This window comes from Heterocephalus glaber, unplaced genomic scaffold (genome assembly GCF_053883595.1).
Source record: "Heterocephalus glaber isolate CG9 unplaced genomic scaffold, H.glaber_assembly_v1.0 deba00001744, whole genome shotgun sequence".
Lineage (NCBI taxonomy): Eukaryota > Metazoa > Chordata > Mammalia > Rodentia > Bathyergidae > Heterocephalus > Heterocephalus glaber.
In genome coordinates, this window is record NW_028258450.1 from 2,423,256 (window position 1) to 2,436,542 (window position 13,287).

Below are 13,287 nucleotides of genomic sequence, written 5' to 3' on the forward strand. Positions count from 1 at the left end.
CTGCTGTGACAGGACCTAGAGGCCAAGGAAGGGGCTCTGCAGAACTGGGGGTCGCTCCTCGCTTACTCCTGCTCCCGGGGTTGCCGTGCTTCCGGGCATCTCCCTACCATGGTCCTGGTCCCCCCAGGCAGGCGAGGAGTGGCGTAGGGAGAGGGGGCATCTTCTCCGCTCCCTCAGAACCCTGGTCCGGGACCAGGGGCAGGAAGGAGTGCTTTAAAAATGTCTACGGGGCCTGTGTGAATATCGAACAGTTTCTCTGGTGTGAGAAACTAAAAGTGTAAATAAGGATCAAAATGTCCAATTGATAATGTGAAATGGGAAGAAAAGGTCTGGAGGAGCAGGGGAAGTGGGAGCAGGAGGGAAAAGGAAAGAAGGGAAAGGAAAAAATATGAGAGAAGGAAAAAAAATGGAAACAAAGCCTTTGTAAATAGGAAGGGGTGGAGGGGTTGAAGGGAAGCCGGGGGAATGGGGAAAAATAACCAAGATACATCATGTACAGGTACAAGATCCCAATGACGAATGTAACTTTATTGTATACCTAAAATGTACCGATAAACTTAATGGAAAAAAAAGGTCAAAACTGCAGTTCAAACGGCAGAACCATTCTGAAAATAAAGAAATAAAAATGTCTGTGGGAGCCCAGTGTGGCGACGCACGCCTGGGATCCCAGCACTCTGGGAGGCTGAAGCAGGAGGACCACAAGTTCATGCCCAGCCTGGGCAACTAAGTAAATTAGCAAGACCCTGTCTCAAAATTTAAAAATAGGGCTAGGAATGCAGCTCAGTGCAAAGGCCCTGGGTTCAAACTCCAGTATTGCAAAAAAATTTAAAAATATTTATTTAGAGTCAGGGTCTCACGATATAATTCATGCTGGCCTCCAACTCGTAGCGATCCTCCTACCTCATCCTCCCACATGTTGGGATTACAAGTGTGTGCCACCATGCCCAGCATAAAAAAATAAATTAAAATTAAAATGTATAAAAACCCCTTGGGACCCAGTTCCTGGTCTGCACCCACCTGTCCCTTCCCAGCAAGGTCAGATTAGCAAAGGCCTCCTTCAGGGTTAGAGAAGCTGAGGCCCAGTGGGCAAAGAGGAAGTGGGCTAGAAGCATCTATTTGTTGAGCACTTCCTGGGAACACGACAGAACACAGCCATGTCCCCATGGTGGAGGTGAGGTTCCAATAAAGACTCTGAAGGAAAAGGAAGGAAGTAATAGAATGTGGTGGTACAGCTGGGGAGGTCAGTGCAGTCCTCTCAGGATAGGTGACATTCGAGCAGAGATCTGCAGAAAAGGAAGGCACCAGTCATATGGGGACCAGGGGAATAGCAGGTGCAAAGGCCCTGAGGTAGGAGTGGTTTGGCTCATCTTTGGCCAGGCAAGAGGCCAGGGTGGGGGCAGATGCTGCCAAAGGGAGAGTGTGAGGAAGAAGAGGGGACTAGAGGGGGACAGGAAGAGATCTGAAGCCTCAAGAGCTGTGGAAGGAATTTCAGTTCACTCCACTTTGATGAGAGCTACCGAAGAGTATGAGCAGGGAGGAGCCATTCCTTTTGCTGGGAATTGAACCCGAGGCCTCACACAAGCTAGGCAGTCACTCTACCACTGCACTACACCCCCAGCCCTTTTCATTGTTTTCTTTTGAGATGGAATCTCACTAAATTGCCCTGGTTGGTCTTGAACTTGTGATCTTCCCGCCTCAACTAGCTGGAATTACAGGTGGGTGCACCTCCATGAGAAGCCTTTTTGCAGACATTTAATTCCCCATCCTAATCTCAGTCCTTTGGAGACACCAGAAAAGCCACAAACTCAGTTTCCTAGAAGGCCTTATAGCAGCAGTCCGGTCACATGACCTGTGAGAGCCAATCACAGGCCAGGACCCTGAGCCTTGCTCTATGCCTGCATTATCTTTTTTGTTTTGTTTTGTTTTTTGTTTTTTGGTGCCGGGGATCGAACTTGGGTCCTTGCGCTTGGGGAGCAGGCAGCGAAACCACTGAGCTAAGTCCCCAGCCCAGTGCCCGCATTATCTTAAGTGTCACAGAAGCAACTGGCTTGGGAAGATTTATGACCCCCCCCCCATACATACCTTCTTCTCATCTCCAGAGTCTGTGGGGGTTCCAGAGTCTGTCCCTCCTTAGCCCCCTCTCTTCTTTCTGCCCACCTGCTCACACTCCCTCTGTCCCTTTATTTATTCTCGTATTTTTTTTTTTTTTGTACCGGGGATCGAACTCGGGTCTTTGTGCAATTCTTGTATTTTTTTTAATCTTTTTTTTCCACTAAGTTTATTGGTACATTTTAGGTATAAAATACAGTTACATTCATCATTGGGAACTTGTATCTTTACATGAGTATCTTGATTCTTATTTTTTCACCCTTCCCTTGCCCTCCCTTCATCCCCTCTACCCTTCCCTATTTGTAAAGATGTTATTCTATTATTTTTGAGACAGGGTCTCGCTATGTAGTTCGGGCTGACCTTGGACTCATTGTGTAGCTCAGGCTGGCCTTGAACTCACAGTGACCCTCCTGCCTCAGCCTCCCGAGTGCTGGGATTACAGGGGGGGAGACACCACTCCTGAGTCTGCTGTCCTTTCTAACCTTTCCTTACTGTGCTGACCTCTCTTGCTCAGAACTTGCCATAGCTCCCCAGCGCCTTCAAGATAAATGAGAGTTTGTTGACTAAGTAAAAAATAGTAGCCCTATCAGCCAATTGCAGGACACAGAAACCACTCTACTTAGCTTGGGGAGAAAGGGCTTTGTTATGAGATTATTCCGTGGTTACAGAATCATTGGCAGGGTTGAAGGAACTGGAAAAGCTAGTTCTCAGCTCCTCTGCAACTTCCTGACAAGAGGATGCATTACAAGACTCCAGTGTGGGTATGACAGCCTCTCCTCACCCTGTCAGTTATTTCATCAAGCACTCCTGTATCTTAAGTGCTGTGCTAAGTGCTCACAGATTAACTCATCTGACTCTTCCAAGAAGACAGCTCAGAGAGGTTAAGCAACTTGCCCTAGGTTACACAGCTGTGAAGGAGCAGATCTGGGAATCAAATGGGCACACAGCTGCTGGGAATGGCTTTAGGCTATGGTGAAAATAAACGCCAGGGATGGCGGGGGATTTAGCTCAATGGTTCCACCGCCTGCCTCGCAAGCCCAAGGACCTGAGTTTGAGCTCTGGTACCAAAAATAAAAAATAAAATAAAATAACTTCCGGGGTCTCAGCAACATCTGAGTATGTAGTGAGCCCAGGGTACATTGCCAGGTCTTCAGACCTTGGTAATTTGCACCCACTTCTCCTTCTGTTCCCATTCCCCCAGCAGTCTTGTTACCAGAATCAAAGGTCCCCTGCTTGAAGGCCAAACTTCAGGAGCAGAGAGAGGGAGGGCGAAGTCAGGTCACCCAAGGGCCTGCAATTGGGAGAGGACGGGGGCTGCTGCCTCAAGGCTGCACCTTGGGGAGCTTGGGGTGCACAGGACTTTTCTAGGGCAGGCAGGAGACAGGCAGGAAGGCCACACGCTGCGCAGGGCCTGTCAGCCAGGTGTGGATCCCCTCTTCTTCCTCCTCTGACTGGAACATCGCAGTGAACCTCGAACTCGTGCGGCCAATCTTGTGTTTTTCTTAAAACAGACATCAGGGTCAGCTCGCAGCAAGGCACATGCTCGTGTTAGTACTGGAGACCGGGAGGGCGCTCCAAAGGTCAGCACACGTTCTGGGTTCTGTGACTACCCAGGAAGAGATCGGCGGCCCAGAGAGGAGGTGAAAGGATTCAGGAGGTGATAACTTTCCAGTTCTTTCACAACCCTGCCAAGGGTACTTCCCCCAAGCAGCGGCCCAGTTACAATCCCCCCATCTTTGCTCATTCCATAATCTTTTTGTTTTGTTTGAGGCAGAGTCTTGCTCTGTAGTTCAGGCTGGCCTAGAACTCATGATGCCCTCCTGTCTCAGCCTCTTGAGTGTTGGGATTACAGGTGTGGGCCACTAAGCCCGGCTGTGGTTCTTTAAACAATGGCTCAAGCATATGGGTACAGGAGCCAGATACTTAAGCCTAAAAGTAACACAAGAAGCAACCAGAGCTGAGGGCATCCAACCATAAGTCACATAAGGGATACTGCCTCTCTCCAAATGCTCTATGGGCATGGAAGATGAGAAAGAAAAGAAACAATGTTTGGGATCAGTGAAAATAGTCCTTTTCTTGTCTTTACCCAGATTGAAGGCTCTTGTCAAAATTATGAGTGCCACCTCCTGCGCAGAGGTACTTTGTGGAATGGCTTTTTGCCTGCAGAGTCAGGGACTCCTGCAGAACCTTTCCTTCATGACTCCCGGCTTTATTTCAGCAGGGCTGACACAAGTGACTCCATTTTGATTCAGGATCAAGGCCCTTTTAGCCACACTGGAACAACAAAGAGGTTTCTTGGTTCTACTGACCCGGAGGCCATTGTGAAGTCTAACCCTAGGTGCTCTGCAGGTGATTCATTGGGGATTGTTGCAGATTTTTTTTTTCAGTTGGGCACAGAACCCAGGGCTTTTGCATTGAGCTACATTCCCAGCCCTTCTGAAAATTTTTCAATATGCAATAAGCCAGGAATAAGTCACTAAATTGCCCAGGGTGGGCTCGAGCTTTCAATCCTCCTACTCCAGCCTTCCAGAGTGCTGGAATTACAAGTGCGTGCCACCACACCTGGCTTGGAGAATGTAATACTTTAACCTTAGAATTGTGCCTGATAGCCAGGCATGGTGGCACACACCTATAATCCCAGTTCTAAGGTAGGCTGAGGCAGGAGGGTTACATGTTCCAGTCCTGGCTGGGCAATTTAGCATGGCCTTGTCTCAAAAAAAAAGTCTAGGGATGCAAGTGCCCTAAGGGACACAAGACATGGATTCTCAGCCCTGAACCCATTTTTCCCGCATTCACCCTTCCTAACAGTGTACAGAGCTCGGCCTCTGCTTACCACCTCCTCCTGATCACAAGGACCAGATGCATTGTAACAGCAGGGGTCGCTGTGATGGCTCCTAGAAGCGCTGCCCACCCCTGTCCCCTAGGACAAAATACCTGGACAGAAAGAAGTCTCAAAGGGTATGGTGCTCCTGACTGGTGGAGCTGCAGCCCCAAGCCACCTCCACGGTTACCAGAAGCGGTACTGTCTCCGCTGTGAACAAGCCAGGCCGAGTCTCTCCGTCAGAGCTGCACCCACGCCATCTTTTCCTCCCCTCAAGCTAAAATCCCTTCCCATTCTCTTCTTTTCAATTAAAGCTTTCGCTTGTAAAGTCAATTCTATTACTTCAGCTTTTTTATTTTTTAATTGTGGGGCTGGAGATTGAACCCAAGGCCTGTCACGGAGCTACATCCCCAGCCCATTTTTAATTTTTTAATTTTTATTTTGAGACGGTCTTGCAAAGTCACTAAATTGCCCAGGCTGGGCTCACATTTATAATCTTCCTGCCTCAGCCTGTCAGAGCCCTGGGATTACAGGTGTGTGCACCACCACACCCGGCTTGCTGCTTCAAATTTCAATTCCCATTATGCCTGGAACAAGTTCCCACTCACGCCCTGCATCACCAACCAGGTTTGTCCCACTTGCAGCCCAGCTGTGCAGGCTCAGGGAAGAAGGAGAGGTGAGGCGGGGGCTTTATTAAGACTGCCCGACTGGCACCAGCAGGGAAGGACAGGGTAACCTGACACTTCTAGCAGGGAGGGTCCCCAGGAAGCGCCTGTGGGTCCAGCAGCACCTGGTGGAAGGAAGTTCACGAGAGTCACAGAATCCACAAAGAGTGCATGTTCCCCAGCAGCATGGCGTGGCACAATCCACGAGGGGTGCATGGTCACCAGGGCACTGCCAAATGACACATCACCCCACACCAGCTACCCGGGCCAGGGGTTTGTAGATTCAACTGCGTGCAGTGACCTCACGGGCTTGCTTTGTCCCATTGTATGAGCAGCATGGCACGGGACAGCTGGCTCAGCACACTCTCAGGACAGCAGCTTCTGTTTACAGCTAAAATGAGTTTGCCCCATTCCCAGAATCCTTTGGACAGCATTTATCCAGACAGTCCAATCTGGCCACACTTACATTGGCCCCGCCCCCTTTTGCAGCACTGTGGCTTGAACACAGGGTCTTCACACTGAGCTACATCCCAGCAGTTTTTTATTTAATTTTTTAAAATTTTGAGTTAGGGTTTCACTAAATCACTAAATTACCCAGGCTCTTGAACTTGCAATCTTCCTGCCCCAGCCTTCTGAGTTCTTGGATAATAGACACGTGGTCCGATTACCTGATCTTTGACAAACCAATTCCAGTTGTGAACATCTATTATGCAGCCATCTTTCATCAAAAATCTAATGCACACAAGGGTCATGAAGTGTCACAGTAGAATATCAATTCTTTTTAAATCCTAGGATTTTAGTTGAAAGCTGTCGAAAACTGTGCAGCTCGGAGGATTTAGATGGTATCACAAGTGAATCACTCATTGTAGAAATAAAAGTAGTTAGGGCTGAGGATTTAGCTCAGTGGTTCTGTGCCTGCCCTGCAAGCACAAGGACCTGAGTTCGATCCCTGGTACCAAAAAAAAAAAAAAAGTAAAAGTAGTTGGAAGAAGAGATACAGAGATAGGCATGGTGGTGCACACCTATAATCCCAGCACTTGGGAGGCTGAGGCAGGAGGATCACTTTGAGTTCAAGGCCAGACTGAACTACATCTCGAGACCCTGTCTCAGAAAAAAAAAAAAAAAAAATGGCAGGGCTGGGGATTTAGCTCAGGGGCAATGCGCCTGTCTCGCAAGCGCAAGGTCTGGACTTTTGGTACCCCCCCCCCCAAAAATGGCTAAGGGTGTAGCTCAGTATATTTTGGCTCAATCCCCAGTACTGAAGAAAGAAGAAGGGAGGAGGGAACCAAGAAAAGAAGGAGGAGAGAAGATGCCAAACCAAATGAATACTCTGCAAACAAAAGAAATCTCTCCTTGAAGGACAGGCTGAGAATATTTTTAACTCTCAGAATCTTACTTCACAACAAGCACTATCAGAAATGAACTGTGCAAAGCTGAAATGGATATTTGAGCCCCATTTGGCAGAGATAGGGGATGTCCCATGTGACTTACCAAGGAGCCTGCAGGTCCCCTCAAAGAGCAAAGACTTTTCTTTCCACTAACAAACCATTTATAGGTAGGGGGAAAGAAGGAAGCATCTCTGAGATGGAAAAACTCTCAGTAGGTGCTGGGAAGTCCCAGAAGTCCATCAGGGACTCCTCTTACCACAAGCAGCCATCTTTTCCCAAACAATCATTTCTTCTCTTAGTACAAACCGAGAGGGCTACTCCACCTAGTGGGACAGCTCCTGGCTAGCTCACCAGATTTGTTACCCGAGCTGCAGGTCAGGGTTGCCTGACACTCAAAAGCCAATATTCTGGAGAAAAGTCGGTGGAAGGAGATCAGGTTTACTCAAGGACTGGCAATCTTGAGAAGATAGAGCAGCTTCTACTTCAAAGCTCTATCTTGGGGAAATGTGGGGTACACAGGGCTTTTGTAGGGCAGGGTGGTACAGCAAAACAAAGGGCAGGAAGGCTGGGAGCTGAGCTGGGTTTTCTGCATCCAAGGTGGGAGTCTCCTTTTTTCTTCTCTGATATATCAAAATGGATCTTGACCTCCTGGAGTGCCTGTTGTTCTTTGTAGATAGAACTATTCATAGCACTAAAGACTGAGGAAGGGATTCACAAATGTCCTCATATGTTCTGGGTTCTATAAATTTAAAGAAAGATGTGACAAGCCAGCATGGTGGCACACAGCTGTAATCACACTACTAGGAAGGCTGAGGCAGGACGATCACCACAAGTTCAAGGCCATAGCAAAACCTTGTCTCAACAAAATAAAAACAAACAAACCAACAAACCCAGAAAATATAAAGACAGATGTGGAGTTAGCTGGGAGTTGGCCAATCTCAGCTGGGCAGGGCTAGAAGCTCTGCTCTGTAGGTAGACATTGTCAGGTGAGGGAGAAGAGGTGGAGCCCTAGGGAAGTCCTTCACTTGGTGATCCTGAGGTGCAAAGGAAAATGTCCAGATCTCTTAAGGTACTTAAGAGGTACATAGGGTGTGGTAGTGCACACTTGTAATCCCAGCACTCAGGAGGCTGAGGCAGGTAGACTGCTGCAAGTTCAAGGCCAGCCTGGGTTACATAGTGAGGTCAAGGCTAGTCTGAACTCTATGGTGAGACTCTGACTCAAACAAACAAACAAACAAACAAACAAACGAAGCGCTAGTACTTGTGCCCCTCTTCCATTGGCCAAAGTAAGTCACCTGGCCACACCCAGAGTCAGGACCAAAGTAAAGATCTGCCTCCAGAGTAAAGATTATTTCATTTGTGTGGGTTGGTTTTTTTTTTCCCCCTTTAGCTTTTTGAGACAGGGTCTCACTATGTAGTTCAAACTGGCCTTGAACTCATGTCAATCCTCTTGCCTCAGCCTCCCAAGTGCTGGGATTACAGACATGCACCACCACACTCAGTTCATTTGTGTTTTTCTTAAGAGGGCACACATTGTATGCTACACACAATCCATGGATTTTTTGGATTCATGGATCGCCATCTCTGGAAGGATGGTGGACATTGGAATTGTATTTGTTTGAGGGATGGAAGTCTGAGGATCAAGGAGAGACAAGGCCTACTTTTTGCTCTCTGTAGTCTTTTATTCTATGTCGACATATTTTGTAATAGTGTATTACTTAGTAAATAAAAAAAAAACCTGTGGCTGGTCAAATGTAGTGGTGCATGTCTGTAATCCCAGCACTGAGGAGGCTGAAGCAGGAGGATCACAAGTTCAAATACTGCCTGATGAAGATCCTGCCTCCAAATAACAAAATTAAAAGGGCTGTTGATGTAGCTCAGTGCAAAGGCCCTGGGTTCAATCTCCAGCACCACAAAAACAAACAGGGCCAGGGCAGGGGATTTAGCTCAGTGGTTTTGTCACCTGACCGGCAAGTCCAAGGACCCAAGCTTGAGCCCCAGTACCAATAAAAAAAAAAAAAGTTGTTTTCTAACAAACAGGGCCAGGGATTTAGCTCAGTGGTACCTCTGCCTGCCTCTCAAGTGCAAGGTCCTGAGTTCAATCCCCAGTAACAAAAAAGCCAAAAATAAACAAACAAAAAACAAAACAAAACCTGCACCCAGAAGGTGAAAATAGAAAAGCGCCCAACCTCTCCACACATTTCCCTAATTTGCCAAACTCAGACATGAAGAGACAGGATGGGGCAAATAATTTCTCTTCTCTTTGTCTCAGCTTCCTCATCTTTAGATGGGGTGTAACAGTGCCTACCTCAGGGGGTGGCTGTATGGATTCAGAGGTTCTGCCACTCCTTGGCCAAGTGACCTTACACAAGTTACTTGTATGAGTCACTTTCTCATCTGACACCTGAAACTTAAAAGAGGAGAGATTTATTTAGGGCCAAAGCAGGTTCTGAGGTAGAAACAACAGGGTGAAAGGGCACAGTGGAAGAATGGAGGAAGAGAGGAATGGAAAGAAATTGGTCCAAAGCAAGACCAAAACCCAGCAAGGCAAACGTTAAATCCAGTAGCTGCAGTGCCCGGGGAGGTTGTGATGAGATTCAGATTCCAAAGGGCTTAGGCAGCCCTGCTCCTATAGCACTGCTGGTTGCAGCCCCCATGACCTCTCTCTTGGGTTGGTTTCACTCACTGCCTGCAGCCATCCTAAGCAGACATTCCATGTTGTTTTGTTTTGCTTTATTTTTGTTTTTGTTTTTGTACCAGGGATTGAACTCAGGACCTTTCACTTGCAAGTGCTTTGTTTTTGAGACAGGGTCTCCCTTTGTAGTTCAGGCAGGCTCTGAACTCACTATGTAGCCCAGACTGGCCTTAAACTCGCAGTGATCCTCCTGCCTCAGCCTCCTGAGTGCTGGGCTCACAAGTATGCTCCACCATGTCCAGCAACATTCCACATTCTTAGCATCTCCAACTTCTGAGGTCTCCACTGCATCTTTGGCTTTACTCACACAGCTTCACACACTGCCCTCTCATGGACTCTTTTTTTTTTTTTTAACAAGATAACAAATCACTTATTTAATTAGCTGTTCAGAATCCCTCTTGCCAAAAAGTAATAACCTTCAGCCTAATTAAACAAAAGAGGATTCTGCTACTCAGATGCTCTGAGTTGGTGAAACACTGGTTTGATGATAATTATAGTCAGTTTTTATTGTGATCTTCCCAGGCACTTGTGCCTAAGACTACTTTGCCCAGCAGGGAAAAGCTTCACATAAACATGCACCATGTTTCAGAGTGGTAGCTCCAACAGTGCCAGTCTTCCCACCCTGTTAGCTGTCTACTTCATCCGCTTCGTTCTGTTCTTCTATCCTCTCTTCAGCTTCATCGTTATCCTCATCTCTGCTCCTGTCTTGCTCTTCTGAATCTGTTTTTTTGTCTTTGTCCTTCTTTTGTTCTGAAGCTTCTTTCTTGCCTTTCTGCTCCTGCCTATATGCTTCCAGAGCTTCTTTTAATGGGGTAATGAACCGCTGGAACTCCATCTCTTCCATGGCTGAGAGCACATCACTGGCATTGAGTGTCTTGGGCTTCCCTTTCATCATGAAGTTGTTGGCACAGGATGTGGCGTACAGCACAAAGATGCTGGCAGCACAGGAGATGGCGCTCCGGGCCTCCTTGGAGATGTTGACACCATCCAGGAGCAAATGAAATATGACTCACTGAGGCTTCTGTCTGTTTCCCATTTGTGCCACTGATTGGAGACGGCGCCGTACAGCGGCTTGTGGCTTGTGGGGAAGTCCTCTCGTGGACTTTTGGCAGGGACTGTAACCCTGTCACACATTTTCGCCTGGCCTCCCAATCTGAGTGGAAATCTCTGTGACCCCATAACTCTTGTATTCTGCATGTCTGAAAAACCAGTACTCCATAGATTGAGCAATAACTGGGTCCCCTTGGACCATGGCTATAGTGGCCTCTGAGTCCCTGGGTGGCTAAACTTAGGGATGTACTTCCCAAGGCAGGCATCCCAAGGATTTTCTTTTCCAGTGAAAGATTTATAGCTCTCCACCCTTGAGCCTGAAATGCATGGGGTCTCACTGATTTCTGAGATTCCCTCAAGGCATTTTTCTTCTTGTCTCAGTGCTAAATATCTGGCCTTTTGTTTTGTTTTGATTGAGACAGGGTCTCACTATGAGATTCAATCTGGCCTTGAACTATGTAGCCCATGTCGGCCTCAAACTCATGGTGATCCTCCTGCCTCAGCCTCCAAAGTGCCAAAATTACAAGCAACCACCATCATACCCAACCAGGCTTCTTTTTAACTCTGTTTTTTTTTTCAGTAACCATGCTGTTTATGGCCCCAATATCACAGGCACTTCCTTTATGACAAAACTGCAGAATTCCAAGTCATTCAGCCATGTCATTTGCTTCTGATTCTTACTGTAGTTTGAGCTGAAAGCAGCCAGCAGTACTCATGATATAGCCTTGGACTGCCTTGAAATTTCTTCCACCAGAATAATTAGCCTGTCGCCCTTAATCTCAGTCTCTTACAAATTCTCAGAACATGGGCAAAATGTGGACAAGAGTGTAACACATATGACCTCTAGTCCAACTGCCAATGGAGTTCTCATTCCCAACTGAAACCTCCTGAGCCTGGCCTTTCCTATCCACATTCCTATCAGGATTCTGGTCTTCTGATTCCTGACCAGAATCTCCCATCAAGTTCAGTTTACAGCATTTTAAGGCATCTCTACAGGTATCTTCAGAGTTTTCCAAACTCCTCCCATGTACCAGTTTCAAAGGCTTCTTAATCACATAGTCAGGTAGTGTCACAGCCAAGACCCCACTCCTGGTACCAATATTCTGTATTAGTCACTTTTCCACTGATGGACAAAATACCTGATGCCCACAATTTAAAAGCTCATTGTTGGATGGGGGTTTAGTTCAGTAGCTCTGTGCCTACCTGGCAATCACAAGGTCCTGAGTTCAATTCCCGGTACTGGAAAAACAAACAAACAAAAAACCAAATAAGAAATCAAAGCTCACTGTTGCAGTGGGTTTGGTCCATGGTTGTCAGGCTCCAAGGCAGAAAGAACATGGTAAAGGGTCTGGAAGAGGAAAGCAGTTTATGCTATGGTGGACAGGAAGCAGAAAGGGAGAAGGGAAGAGCTGGAGACAGGTATGTATCCTTCCAAGTCACACCCTAGTGATCCACCCCTTCTGACCAGGCCCCGCCTCTGAACATGAGTCTTGGGGAACACTCTAGATCTATACCATAATGGTACTCAACCTCTCTCTATGCCTTGCCTTTTTTACCTGTGGAATGGAGAGATTAGAGCACCTGATGTGAAGATTAACAGAGGTATTTTGCAGGCAGGACTTGGCACAGGGCCTGTTCCAGGTAAAAACTCAGAAGTACTAGTCCTTGTTGGAGTTGTGTAAAGGTACTTGGAACAGGAAATGTTTACCTTAGTTAACATTTTCTTCTTTCAATCTTTATCTCATTTAATCCTAAACTCAATGGTGTGTTTTGCAGATAAGGAAACAGGCTCAGCAAGGGGTCATTTTTGCCGCAGGTTACACAAAAGGAGAATAGCCAGACCAGGATTTGAACCCAGATCTGCCTCCCCTACAAGCACACATAGTGACAACTGTGTGCTACCCTGTCCTAAGCTTCTGGGGGGGGGGGGGTGTCACTCATTAATTCTCACAACAGCCTCAAAAAGTAGGTACTCCTTGGAAACTGGTTTTACCCACCAGGAACTTAAGGCCCAGAGAAGTTACCTCCTAGCTAGGGGGTCACACGGCCAGCCAATGACTGAGCTAGGAGCTGCTCCCGGGCTGCCTGGCTTGTCGCCTGCTTCATGTGGCAGATCCAGAACCAACATCTGTCAAAACAATGTCCCCTAGAGATACCTGGAGGAGTTAGAATATGAGTTTAAGTTTTTTCCATGATTCTATCCACACCAAGACTCCAGAGTGCCTTCTCTCTTTGCCCTGTGCTGGGCCTAATGGGACAGAATGGTGAGCGGCATGACTCTGGCCCTGTCCTACCCTCCCAGGGGGCACCCAGTCCAGAGTGGGAGACTTGTCCCCAGGTGATATTGAGCAAGAGTGGGAGCCCGAGGTTGCAAGCCTGGGAGCTCACAGAGCCCTTCCCGGAGAAGAAGGCATGTGCACTGGGCTTAGAGAACTGGACAGTAGAGGGCAAGTTGGCTGCGATGCAGGAGGTGGCAAGCAACGTCGGCTACCGACACGCGGTCCAAGAAGCAGCTGCGCCCTCTGCTGGAAGAATTCCATAGCGCAGTGACCGCGGATA